This window comes from Neomonachus schauinslandi, chromosome 8, assembly GCF_002201575.2.
Source record: "Neomonachus schauinslandi chromosome 8, ASM220157v2, whole genome shotgun sequence".
Taxonomy (NCBI): domain Eukaryota; kingdom Metazoa; phylum Chordata; class Mammalia; order Carnivora; family Phocidae; genus Neomonachus; species Neomonachus schauinslandi.
Genome location: NC_058410.1, coordinates 144,152,440 through 144,165,818, shown reverse-complemented (window position 1 = coordinate 144,165,818; position 13,379 = coordinate 144,152,440). Strand labels below are relative to the sequence as shown.

Below are 13,379 nucleotides of genomic sequence, written 5' to 3'. Positions count from 1 at the left end.
GTGGGGCAGATCATGGGGCAGATCGTGGGGCAGGTCATGGGGCAGATAGTGGGGCAGGTCATGGGGTGGATCGTGGGCAAATCATGGGCAGATCGTGGAGAGATCGTGGGCAGATCGTGGGCGTGTTCACAAACCAGGTGCAGTATGGACACTGTTCTAAACACAATGGAGAGCCACGGAAAGATTTTAAGTAAGGAAGAGACAAGTGTGGGTTTGAGAGCTCTGGCTGGCACGTGAGGGAGGAATCACACAGGGATAGACTGGAGGCTTGAAGACTTGGGAGAATGTGAAGACACCTGCAAATGTTAAAAATGTGAGTTCGAACTAGGTCACTAACAGTGACTGCTAAGTAGGCGGAGGGAGAGCAGAAACTAAGGAGCAGGAATTGGTAACAGATTGCATGGTTGTGGGCATAGGAGAGAGTCGGAATGAAGAAAAGGGGTTGCTGAAGAAGATGGATTCTTAGCCATCTGGCTTGGAAGAGTGGATAACACGCTTTGGGCAGAATACATGGAATTTCACATAGCATGTGAAATGACTACAGGATATGAGGAAATGTTCAGCAGGCTATTCAATCAATAATTCACTCAAAAAACACTGGCCAACTGATATTGGTTATTAGGCACTCTTCTGATATTTGGGATGTATCAGTAACAGACCAAATTCCTATTCTTATGGAGCTTTTATTCTGGGTGGTGAGAAACAATAAACATAATAGAAAGTAACTACTAGGTGAAAGAGCTGGTAAATGGCATGACCCAAATATAGATCGAACAGGGCAGGTGGATTAAAATGGGGCCAGAGTTTCATCTGCGGTCTTATGAGAAGCTGACAACTGAGCAAAGATGTGAATTCAATGACAGACATAGCCGTACCAGCGAAAGAGGGAAGAGGATCCCAGGCAAGGAGAACTCGTCCCAGGCTCCAGAGTGGGATGTGGAGCAGGGGGAGGCTTTGGGGCAAAGAAATGACAGGATCCGACTCACTTTTAGGTATTATTATTCTGACTGCTGGCTGAGATGAGACTGCAGAGTAAGAGAGGAGGTGCACAGACTGGGAAGAGGGTTCTAGAAGAGTCCAGATGAGAGATAATGGTGGCCTAGAGCAGTCACAATGGAAGTGGTGAGAAATGGTCAGATTTTGTACATATTTTCAGAGCTTTGCTCTTAAATTGGTTGTGAGGTGTGAGATGAAGAGATGAGCCCAGGATAAAGCAGGGTTTTTAGTTTGAGCAACTGAAAGGACAGAATGTCTGGCGGGGGCTAGAGGAATATTTGAGCCCCGTCAATGTGCATTAAAATATGGAAAGAGATGGTATGCCTTAGGGGGAGGGTATAGAGGGTGAAAAAGAGGGCTGAATTAGTGTTTTTTGATCAGTAGGAAATTAGTGAACTTCTCAACTGTATTGTTATAAGGAGCTCAATTCTCCAAAAACAATAATACTGTTTCATTTCATACAATTAACAAAAATGAATTCTAAATGTATTAATGACTCTAAGAGTAGGAAATAAAATCATTTTAAAATTCAGGAGAAAATATAGATTATGTTTACATCCTGGGGACAAGAAAGTCCTTCTTACAACCAAAAATAAGATAAATTACTTATATATATATGTTAAAATTAAACTTTGTAATAAAAAACATCCAAAACTTAAGGACTTTTGTGAAACTGGGAGAAGTACTTCAAGCAAATAGAAGATATATATGTATATGATATATATATTATCATATACATATATATCACCACATCAAGAAGCAAAAAACAAAGAACTCAAAAGAAAACTAGGAAGGAATGTAAATATAAAATTCAGAAAAAAGGTACTGTTCCTCTCTATGAAGGATTCTAATTTGACTAGCAATTAGTGAATGAAATTTCTAAATGTACACATTTATTTTTTTTTTAAGATTTTATTTATTTATTTGACAGAGAGAGAGAGCACAAGTAGGCAGAGAGGCAGGCAGAGGGAGAGGGAGAAGCAGGCTTCCTGCTGAGCGGAGAACCCGATGCGGGACTCGATCCCAGGACCCTGGGATCATGACTTGAGCAGAAGGTAGATGCTTAACCGACTGAGCCACCCAGGTGTCCCTAAATGTATGCATTTAAATTTGAAAATTTAAAATGTAATAACACTCTAAAATGTTCACAATATAAAAAGTGGACACAAGTGTGAGAGACCAAGCCAAGCCCAGAAAGAAACAGCACAAAATCAGAAGCTAGAGGCAGGCTCTGCCAGGGTTTGGGCAGCTCGGTGCTGGGGAGGATGCATCCGAGTCTGGGAGGAACAGCATCAGCCCCTAGTGACATATGTTCTTTTGGGGGTCAGGGACACATTGCCATGCCCATGATAGCCTGGGTGAGTTCTCCCCGGAAATTCTTCTCCCGTGGCTCCAATTCCAGGCTCAACGAGCAACCTCCACTTTCCTAATCAGATTGTCTTGGCACCTCAATCTGGGCACCACAATGGATCCCATTAGTTATTTCACTATAAGGGCATAGTCCCTACTGACACCTCAAAATACATCTGCCAAGAGTGTTTTGTGGTTTATGATGAACTTTACCTTCCCTGACGAAATTCTTAGTCTCTAGACTGGCCGTGCTGAGTGCTAAGTCCTAGGAAGCCTGGTTGTACTGTTTTTTACTGTTGCATAACACATTACCCCAAACTTAGCAGCCTAAAACAACACATGTTAACCCATAGTTACTGTGGGTCAAGAGTTTGAACGCGACTCAGCTGGGTCTTCTGCTTAGCATCTCACTAAGTGGCAATGAAGGTGTTAGCTGAAGTGATGATCTCGTCTGAGGTTGACTGCGGAAGGAAGCACTTTCAAGCACACTCCAGTTGTTGATAGAACTCTGTTCTTCGCTGCTACAGGATGAGGACATCAGTTTCTTGCTGTCTGTCGGTGAAGGGCAAGCCATGGTTGCTGGCCATGTGGGCCACCAACATGAATAGGCCACCACTGGCCCCTTGCTTCCTCAAAGCCAGGAAAGGGGAGGTGGGGAGAGACATAGAGATGCAGGTGGGGGTGGGATTAGGGCAGGCCCCAGCAAACAAATGGGTGCTACTATGTCATTCACGTCACCATGCACACATCGTCATATACCTGCTGTCGTCTTGCCATATTCTGTTAGAAGAAAAAACACAGGTCTTGCCAGACGCTCAAGGGAACCGATCACACAGGGGCATGGACATCAGGAGGGAGGGACTGTGGGGATCATAATAAGAGTTTGTTTGCCATGCTGGTGTAGCTGGCCGGTTCATCTCCACCCACAATGCTTGTGTGTCAGGTCTTACGGTGTCAACGTCACGGAAAATGAAAAACAAAAACAAACAACCACTAGCCTGGGGGTGGGTGGGCATAGTCCATTCAATAGAAGGCACTCAAAAAGGATTTACTGAAGTAAAATGTAGTTTTATTTTATATAGTATTTATTGTATATACATATTTTAATGTATCACTTTTTATTTAATTATATTTATGCATATTTTCTTACTACAGCAAATATAGGAGTGTAGCCTTTGGCCAACAATGCATCTTTAGAAGCTCAAAATTTGGGGTGCCTGGGTGACTCAGTCGTTGGGCGTTTGCCTTCGGCTCGGGTCATAATCCCAGCGTCCTGGGATCGGCCCCGCATCAGGTCCCATATCGGGCCCCCTGCTTGGCAGGAAGCCTGCTTCTCCCTCTCCCGCTCCCCCTGCTTGTGTTCCCTCTCTCGCTGTCTCTCTCTCTGTCAAATAAATAAATAAATCTTAAAAAAAAAGCTCAAAATTTTTCTTAAACCATACAAACCCATGGCACATGAAACATACTTTCTTATTCTTTTTTTTTTTTTTTAAACTAGGCACCAACGCAGGGCTTGAACTCATGACTCTGAGATGCAGACCTGAGCTGAGATCAAGAGTCAGGTGCTTAATCAACTGAGCCACCCAGACATCCCTATACTTTCTTAATCTTGAGAAATCTAAATTTCCATTGTGGTTGTAATTTCTCATGTTTTATTACGCTTTTGCAATCTAAATGACTACTCTAGTAGAGTTGAGACACGTATCTGTTGAATGTAGAAAACAAGATTTTTTTGTATCTTAGGGGGCTCATTTTAAAGCAGTCCAGACCGTACCATGAAAAATACAAATAAGTTTAGGGGCACCTGGCTGGCTGAGTCAGGAGAGTCTGCAAATCTTGGTCTCAGGGTCCTGAGTTTGAGCCCCATGTGGGGTGTGGAAGCTACTTTAAAAAAAAAAAGGGGGTGGGGGGATGGGTTAGCCCGGTGATGGGTATTGAAGAGGGCACGTTCTGCATGGAGCACTGGGTGTTATACGCAAACAATGAATCATGGAACACTACATCTAAAACTAATGATGTAATGTATGGTGGTTAACGTAACATAATAAAATAAAATTAATAAAAAGATAAAAAAATACAAATAAGTTTCATATGAAGGAGAAAGAAGGGAATTCTTCATGGGTGTGGCCAGAGATGAAGCCGACTGCTCAGCTTTGCCACCTTCTACAATTACAGCATTTTCCTGTGGCGGGTACGCTGTCTATTCACGTCACGTTAGGCTAGGTTAGTGAGGAAAGCGCGAGAAGGCAGTGTGGCTCTGTCGAGGGGCCACATCAGGACCAGCCACTTCTCTCCTCAGTATTTTCTCCTCACCCCAAAGGCCTCCACTATAAAGGACCACACGTATTTTTTTGTTTGCTTTAGCTCTGCTCTTTGTGACTTCCTCACAGAAACCATTAAGCTAGGTTTTAGAGAATGCCTAGCCTTGAGAAGTAACATCCCAGAGTTTCTGAGCATGCATTTGTAGCTACCATTCTCTCTCAAAGGAAGGCAAGGCCACTCCCCAGCTGAGCACCCACTGCCTGAAGCTTCTAGATTTCCCAGTGTCCAAGCAACTGTGACCTCGTGGACAACATGGAAAAAACCTAAGTCTGTTGTTTGTTTACATAAGTCGTGAAAAGTATTTAACTGGGTGAAAGGACATAATTCTTACTGTCTAAGAATGTGCTTTCTAGAAAACGGATATCCACATTTTAGTTCTGATCTCCCTTTAATACACTCCTTGAATTGATATGAAGGAAATGAATTCCTGGAAGTAACACTTGGAAAGTAAATTTTCTTTCACTTGTTGAGGAGAATACTCTCAAGTCTCTTCGAGTCAGCACCTTTCTTTGCGTATGTCATTCTTTCATGCCTGAGGGGTGGTGAGGAATCCTGCCAAGGTTCGGCACTTTCCTCAACGAGCGCTGTGACTTTTCTCCTGCTCCCAAGGACCACTTCATGGTTCTACAACTGATTTGGGAAGTTGTCCTTTTGTGCCCACTTTTGCTTTAGCTCCCTGAAGTATGCATAGAAGGTATTTCTTTTCCTTCCTCCTCTCCCTCCCTCCCTTCTCTTTTGGCTATTACGTTGCTGTGGTCCCCTCTTTTCTCAGTACTTTATTGAGGTATATTTTACATTCAGTAAAATGCATGGATCCTAAGTGTAGACAGAGCAACGAACTTTGCATATGTCTAGCCCATGTGACCACCGTTTGCATCAAGATTGAAAACATTCCCATTACTCCAGAAAGCTGCCTTATGCCGCCTTGCCAGCCAAGACTGCATCCTGCAAGCTAAGCACTGTTCTGATTTCTATCACCAGGTAGTTTTGCTTGTTCCTGAACTCATATACGTGTGGGATCATATAGTACATCGCCTCGTGTGGCATTTTTTGCCCAGCACGATGTTTTTGAGATTTAATTGTGCTGTTACATATACAATAGAATTGATAGAAATGTATTGTTTTTATTGCTAAGTAGGATTCTATTGTATAAACAAATCACAGTTTACCTATACAAGGAAATGAGATACCTGACCATGTTCATAGTTAGGAAAAACAGCACCCCCCCTATGGTGTGGCTAGCAGAGTGGCGCAGCGGAAGCGTGCTGGGCCCATAACCCAGAGGTTGATGGATCGAAACCATCCTCTGCTAGGGTCCCTGCTTCTTTTTCCTCCCTCCCAGATCTCAGGCAGAAAGGGCAAGTTGCAGAATCTGCTTTTCCTTTGACCACTCCTGTGACATCTTGCCACACCTCACCTAATCTCTACAAATGGTTAAGTATTTCTGCCCCCCCCCGCCCCTTTTTTTGCAAAACCTGCCCTTCTCACTCATTTCAAAAGAGAAAGAAATCTCTCTCCCTTCTTACTCAGGAAGACGTGACAAATTTACCTTTAATTTCCAATGTATCAGCATTATGTCTTTCAGAATACACACTTGTTTCTAGTTATGGTTTTATATTTTCTTTACACTTGAAAGAAAAACATCCTCATTGGGGATTTTTGTCTGATGACCATATTGCACTTTACTTGGGCACAGGTCTCCTGCTCCTTCCATTTTTTTATTCAGTCCTATGCATGATTTATCAGTTAGATCAAGTTAATGGGAATGTTTTTTGAATCCTGTCTAAAGCAATACATGTTGCAATAATCATGAAGACACCATTTGTATGCACTTTATGGGCAAAACAGAAGCAAAGAAGTTAAATGTGAAATGGTAGAGAAAAATGGAAGGGTTGCATTACCAAAAAAAAAAAAAAAGTTTGTGCATCAGGATCCCATGGACAAACTCAGAAAAAAACCAAAACAAAACATGGAAGTCTTAGCAAGGTATTTGCAAAAATATGTCTTTGAGGAGTTTTGTGAGTAAAGTACTCTTGAATGAGTTTCTCTACATTATAACAAGAAAATACAAATTCCTATAACAACAAGCACCTTAAATAAGAAAAAAATTCAAAAATCACATGGAAAAATGGAAATAAAGTGACGGGGTTTGCAGGACCAGGGGCAGGAGGGGGGGCGGGGGCGCTGCTTTGACCCTTCACATTTACAGGTGTGCACTTTGACTCACAATAGAATGTGCAGACAATGCTGGAGCTGATATGCCATCAGCTTGCCACCACCCTAGTAAAGGTTGGTTATCAATACATGCTAACTACGAGGGGTAATTTTCATGGGCCACGGGCAGGCTGCCCCAGATGGGCCACTTCGGCGTGAAGATCATTTTGAATTAAAAAGCCATCCAAACCCAGCGGACTCAGGAAAAGCTCTTCACCTCCCCTACAACTGGCGAAAAAGAATCGAGGTAGAGAACCTGCTCCGGGAGGAGAGCTGTTACAGCAGAGAACTATATTATACTCTGAAGTGGGTCTGGCAGGCAGGGAAGAATCTAGCAAGGTCTCTATGTCTGTTGTTTCTGAGTGGCCCAGCAAACATTTATGTCCCAAATATTTGCTCTTCTTCATCTTCCTGTGGATTGCATTTCTTCCTTTTGAGTCCCAGACCCCTGCCCACTTCTCCTTAGTTCAGAATGATGCAGATACCTCATCTTGCTTGGCTGTGCTTGGAACTTCATGTCCGTGTGTGTTCCCTCTATGAACAAGATTAAACTTTATTTTCTCCTGTTAGTCTTTCTCATGTGAATTTGATTCTTGAAGGAGCTTGAAAGCCAGAGGAAATTTTTTTTCCTGACTGGAGCAAGATATTTGTATGGTCTTAAGATGTCTCCCGACAAACTGCCTATTCCTCATAAAAGGGGAAAGTATACTCATGTGTGACCTTGACTGTGTCATCAGCATTAACCCCAATAATGAGGGGCAGTAAACATGGCATGTCTCTTGAATTTAGATGCCCTGAGAAAGACTTAACACCACTTACATGGTATTATGGTTGGGGGTACATAACCTGAGCCTAATTATGAGTGAAAAAAATGCCACAAAGTGCAAATGAGAAGTATTATTTAAAACAACAACACCACAAACCACAAAGTGAGCACTTACTGTACTCTTAAAAAATGTCAATGTCATAAAAAAAATGTCAATGTCATAAAATACCAAAAGAGGCTGTGAAGATGTTTTAGATGAAAGGAAACTAAAAGGATATGGACAGCCAATGTTAACTATCTGGAATTTAAATAAAAACGGTTTTGGGGGTGCCTGGGTGGCTCAGGTCATGATCCCAGGGTCCTGGGATCAAGCCCCACATCGGGCTCCCTGCTCAGCGGGAAGCCTGCCTCTCTCTCTCCCACTCCCCCTGCTTGTATTCCCTCTCTAGCTGTGTCTCTCTCTGTCAAATAAATAAATAAAATCTTAAAAAAAAAAAACAGTTTAAAAAAAGGATATGGTCAACAGATACAATAGCTAATCTGTACTGGAGGGGAAATGCTATAAAGGGCATTACTGGGTCAACAGACAACATTGAAATACAGGTGAGAGATTTTAAAAACAATATCGTTGTTAAATACACTGAACTGATACATATACGTCATTATATAAAAAGAATACCCTTATTTTTAGGAAATGTCTACTTAAATATTTAAGAGCAAAAGGCCATGGAACATACAATTTACTCTTACGTGGTTCTGAAAACAAATAGAGAAAGATAAAGATGAAGGTGGAGACTGAGAGAGGGAGGGAGAGGGAGAGGGAGGGAATGGTTTACAATGTTAATGGGTGAATCCCGATAAAGGGTATACAGGCAGTTTTTGTACTATTAGTCTTACCGGTTTTCTTTAAGTTTGAAGTTATTTCCAAGTAAAAGACTTAAGACCCTTGTAATGGCAATTTGAAAAAGCAAAGAAAGAATAGTGTAATAAACGCTCAAGTTCCCACCCGCCAGCTTCAACGGTTAGCAGTATTTTGTGGCTGTCTTCCTTCTGCTCCTCGCCAGCCGCCGATCATCAGCATTTTGAAGCCAGTCCAGGACGGGAGGTTCCCAAGGAGAACCTGTTCCTAGGACGAGGGGTAGCCAGCGTCCGACCAAAGCCTTGGCTCTTGGCTGCGCAGTTTGAGCGGCGATGTGATTGGGGCGAGGCAGTGCGCCGCGGGGAGGCCGTACCTGAGCCCCCAGGTAGTCGTCCATCCGCCGGGGGTGTAAGGCTCTCAAGGCCGCCGGCCAGTTGCCTTCACCCAGACACGCGAGAGCCCTGGAGTCCCCGAGAAGCCAGCGAAACCACCTGCCGGGCGGGAGAGGGCTGTGCAGGAAGGGAAGCGGGACAGCTGTACGCGGTTTGGGCGGGTCAGGCTGAGCCGCACAAAACGCAGGCCCCCCGCTCCCGAGAGCCGGCAGGGAGCCGACGAGGGTGGGATTCGAACCCACGCGTGCAGAGCACAATGGATTAGCAGTCCATCGCCTTAACCACTCGGCCACCTCGTCCCGCGGAGACGCTGCGTTTTGAATACTCTCTTACGTCTTCCTTTTAGCCAAGCTTTGCCCTTTGACCCCGAGGCGTGGCCTTGCCCTTCAGGCTGCGGTCGTCCCCAGAGATTTCTCACCCGCAGCCGGTTCTTTCCACCTTCCCCCGGGGAGCCTTTCACACCTGGGTAATCCTGCCTTACCCGCCCCCGCCCCCCGCCAGCCTCAGTTCTCTTCCTTCCTCGGCACTCACTCCTGCCTTCCAGTCCCCTGAAATTCTTTCTCTTCTCCCCAAACTCCACAATCTCATTTTCTACCCGCTACTCTGCCCTCGCTCCACCGGCTTCGGTGCTCCGCTCATCTTTCAGATCTCAGCTAAGGCCCGACAGCCCCTCGACCCCCTGTTTTCCTTACAGTCCGACTTACTGAGGCTTTACAGTTGAAAAATTTTTGGTAAAACGTTTTCTCTTGCAAATGTCTTTTCATTCCATATCTGCTACAGAATTTTATCCCAATATTACGTATTTTTATGCTCCAACACCCTATGGTGCCAGTAGGCAACAGAGAGCATACCTTGAAATCCAAGTTTTGGTTATTTCCAGCGTTGATACATCTATTCAAGCACTTCTCTTCTGACCTGAATTGCTTTCGCATTTAGTGGTAGCACACAATAAAAGATACACATAGGTAATTTTGATAAGTAATTTATTATATATGTGAAGTAGAACTGCATCGGAAATGCGTCCGTCAGTGAAAGGCCTGGGAATATTTTTCCCCATCAAGTCATGTGTCCGCAGTGGAATAAGAAGAATTTGGTGGGAATTAACAGCAAAAAGACCACTGGTTTGTGCTTTTGAGTAAGTGTGGGGCGTTTACAAAAGGTGATTTTATGATTATCTAAGGTGCATGATCTTCAGTACATTTCCTCTATCTAAATTTAATAAATAAACGGTAGTAATAAATAACAGTGATAGCGAAGAGCGAACTTGCAACCACCGAAGCATAGTTTTACAAAATATGATTGATTTTCTTTCTCCTTGGACAAGAGTCAAGGAGAATAATTTTCTGAATAAGTGTAAAAAAATTGAAGCGCTGACTTTCCATGATATGCGTGTGTTCCCTTTCGTGTTAAGTGTGCTGTTAGTCGGAAGCGGATGAGAAATTTGTCACCTCCTCCACGAAGAAACGGTGTAAGACACGCCACTGAAACGCAGCCCTGGGTCTTGTTTACAGACAATACAGAATATGGGAGATGCCAATGTTTCCAATTGTTCTTTCTTGGCAGCAGGGACCGCCCCCCCTTCCCCCCGCCCCAGGTCACACGCCACGGTAGCTAGCTGTCGCCTACAAGGTCATAAAACGGCACGATTTGCAAGGGGATGTGGAAGCAGAGAGGGCTCACCTCCAGCAGGAGCAGGTGCGTGCTCAGGAAGGAAAGCGTTGCGCTGTGTTCTGCGAGCCCTGGGTCTCCAGCCTCGGCTGCGGGGCGCGCTGGCTTCTCTGACCTCCACTGACACTGGAGCTGCCGGTTTGCGACCACATTTCCTTGCTTCTCGCCTCGCGCCCCGACGCCTTCCTCCTCCAGCAGAGCCTCTTCCCAAAACCAAACGTCCCCAGTGATTCCCAGAGCGACTGCGCTTTTCCAATCTGCACAACGGGGCCCACGGGGGAAAACCAAAAGGCCGACTTCAGAGAAGGTTAGTAAAGGCTTTATTCGCCGGCTTCTTGAGCCGGGGAGACGGTATTTCAGACTGCTCTGAAGAGGTGCCCCGAGATTGTTAACTCACAGGGGGTCTTAGGCAGGAAGGGGAAGCGGAAACTTGCTGGAGAGCCCCTCTCCGAATCCTGGCGCTCACAAGGGACCACCTGTTCGGTTGTAAAAATTCAAATGTACTGATTTCCACATCGACGCTTAAAAGACCCATAGGTCATGTTAATACATATGTTTCTATTATATCCGATTGCTCAAAAATATTGTTTGCAGGACTCCACTTAACTGGTTTTCTGGGTTTTCCTATTTTCCATATTTCCTGGAGGTTGGGCGAGATGGTCCCAGAAGGCTGACATCAGTCACCTACTGCACATTTAGTGCACAAGGGGCTTCCGGCTCTCAGGCCAGATGGGGAACAGCAGAGAGGAGTGAGGAAGAGCACTTGCAAAGTACTCAGGGACCCCTCGCCTGGAACGATTGTGGCCACTGCCGAAAACACCACTGTCCTCGGGAAGAAGTCTATGAATCAGCTCATGTCCCCCTTCCCTGAACGAGTAAAGCTTGCTGGTGCAAACTGGAAGCCTCACGTCTACCGAGTATAGACTCTACTGCAGATTGTATCTTCCTGCCCCCGGTCTTCCGACCCAGACCTCTGAATTGGGGCTGCGATTTGTGTGCTCTTGTCTGAGGACAGTTTTCTCTCCGCCTAGATCGACTCACCTAGACCCACAGCTTAGGGATAAATCCTTTTCTAAATTACCATCTTGACTTTTCTGGGTCCACGACTGTCACCAAATTTCCTCTTGCTCTTCTCACAGGCCATCTTCCCTCTTGTCTCAGTTTGGGGATCTTTTCCAGAGATTTCCAGTTCCAGCAAGGCTTGGGAGATTTCCTTGTGCGTTTCCTTCAGGGATTTCTCCTTCCCCTGCACCCTGCCCCCCCCCCCCCCCCACACACATGAGTTGTGCGCCGCAAGCATTAAACTGTAGGTTGGCTAGTGTAGGGGTCAAGGACAGGCCGCACCAAAATGTGCCACTTTGGCTTGCAGATTATTTTGAGCTGAAAACAATCAAGGCCCAGAAAACTTAGGAAGAAACTTTGACACACCCTTCCCCCAACTGCCTAAAAGAACCTGCTCCAGGAAGAGAGCTATCACCATAGATAAGGACGTCATACTAGAACACAGGGTGGTAGACAGGGAGGAACCCAGCAAGACCCGTTTGATCCAAGTTCTCTCTGTGTCCCATTGTTTCTCAGTGGCTCAGCAAACATTGCTTTACCAAACATTTTTTTTTTCTTTTTTATCATCCTGCGAATTACTTCTCTTCCCTTCCAAGTCCCAGACCCCCTACCCCTTTCTCCTTAGTTTGGAATAACACATATACCTCATTTTGATCTTGGAATCTCATGTCTGTTTGGGTTCCCTGAACCTTTGAAATTAAATTTGATTTTCTCCTTCGAATTTGTTTCATGTGAATTTAATTCTTAGTTCAGCTAAAGAATCTTAAAGAATCTTGGTCCCCAGTGCTGGTGCCTGGACACCGATTCAGTACTTGTGACAGGAATATCAAGAATAAGTTTGGGCACAGCAATTTGCGTGAAAAAAGAGCATGGCTAGCAGAAAGGAGCTGAAAGTCTAAAAGTCACAGGGAAAAACCACAGAGGTCCCACCGAGATTTGAACTCGGATCGCTGGATTCAGAGTCCAGAGTGCTAACCATTACACCATGGGACCCGTCTTGTCAAGCGTGTTCCTCAAGGCTCTGTTGACCTATTTCTCCTTCCTTAAATCCAGTTACTTGAAAAGCGGAAGCATTTTGCTTTTCGTCCTCTAGGATTAAGTGATGGACGGTCACCTGTTGCACACCTTCTACACCAGAGTCTTACTGAACAGCCCTGACTCCAGACGTCAGGAATCCCCGCTCCAGCCCCGAATTCCCTCCCACGCGGTTGGGGAGCTGGGCGCCCGCGCCCCTGTCCCTTCGCTGGAAAGCGGGCGAGGCCGTGGCGGAGCCCGAGCCCTCCCCGAGGAGCAGGCTCCGTGACAGGTGTTTCGGCCGCCCTGTGAGAAGGGGACCACGGTCCCTGTTTCAGGGGTGCGGAAGCCGAGGCAGAGCCCCGGGGTCCTTCGCTTGGTTATCAGGTCTTATTCGCGCTCTGGAAAGGTTTCCCCTGCCCACGGGGGAGCCGCGCGGCGGGCGCGTCCGGAGAAGAGGAGTCGCTGGGCCTGCGCGGCGAGGCTGGACGAGGGTCCCGGGGCGCGGGGAGCACGTCGGGGTGCGGCAGCGGACGGGAGGAGGGACAGATCGCAGCCCCCCGTCTTCCTCCTCCTCAGCGCTCAGCTGAGGCTGACATCAGTCACCTACTGCACGTTTAGTGCACAAGGGGCTTCGGGCTCTCGGGCCAGACGGGGAACAGCAGAGAGGAGTGAGGAAGAGCGGGGAGGGCGGGGTCCGAGTCTGACCTTAAAGCCCGCGGGCCGGGGAGCGGCG

At 45.9% G+C, this 13,379-nt stretch overlaps 3 non-coding genes across 3 annotated transcripts; 1 reads left to right on the top strand and 2 right to left on the bottom strand.

Annotated features, from left to right (window-relative positions):
• Window positions 1-5,908: 5,908 nt before the first annotated feature.
• Window positions 5,909-5,980, top strand: TRNAM-CAU. Its single transcript has one exon. It is a non-coding gene; the product is annotated as a tRNA-Met (tRNA).
• Window positions 5,981-9,116: 3,136 nt separating this feature from the next.
• TRNAS-GCU lies at window positions 9,117-9,198 on the bottom strand. Its single transcript has one exon. It is a non-coding gene; the product is annotated as a tRNA-Ser (tRNA).
• A 3,352-nt stretch (window positions 9,199-12,550) lies between these two features.
• TRNAQ-CUG lies at window positions 12,551-12,622 on the bottom strand. Its single transcript has one exon. It is a non-coding gene; the product is annotated as a tRNA-Gln (tRNA).
• Window positions 12,623-13,379: the final 757 nt, after the last annotated feature.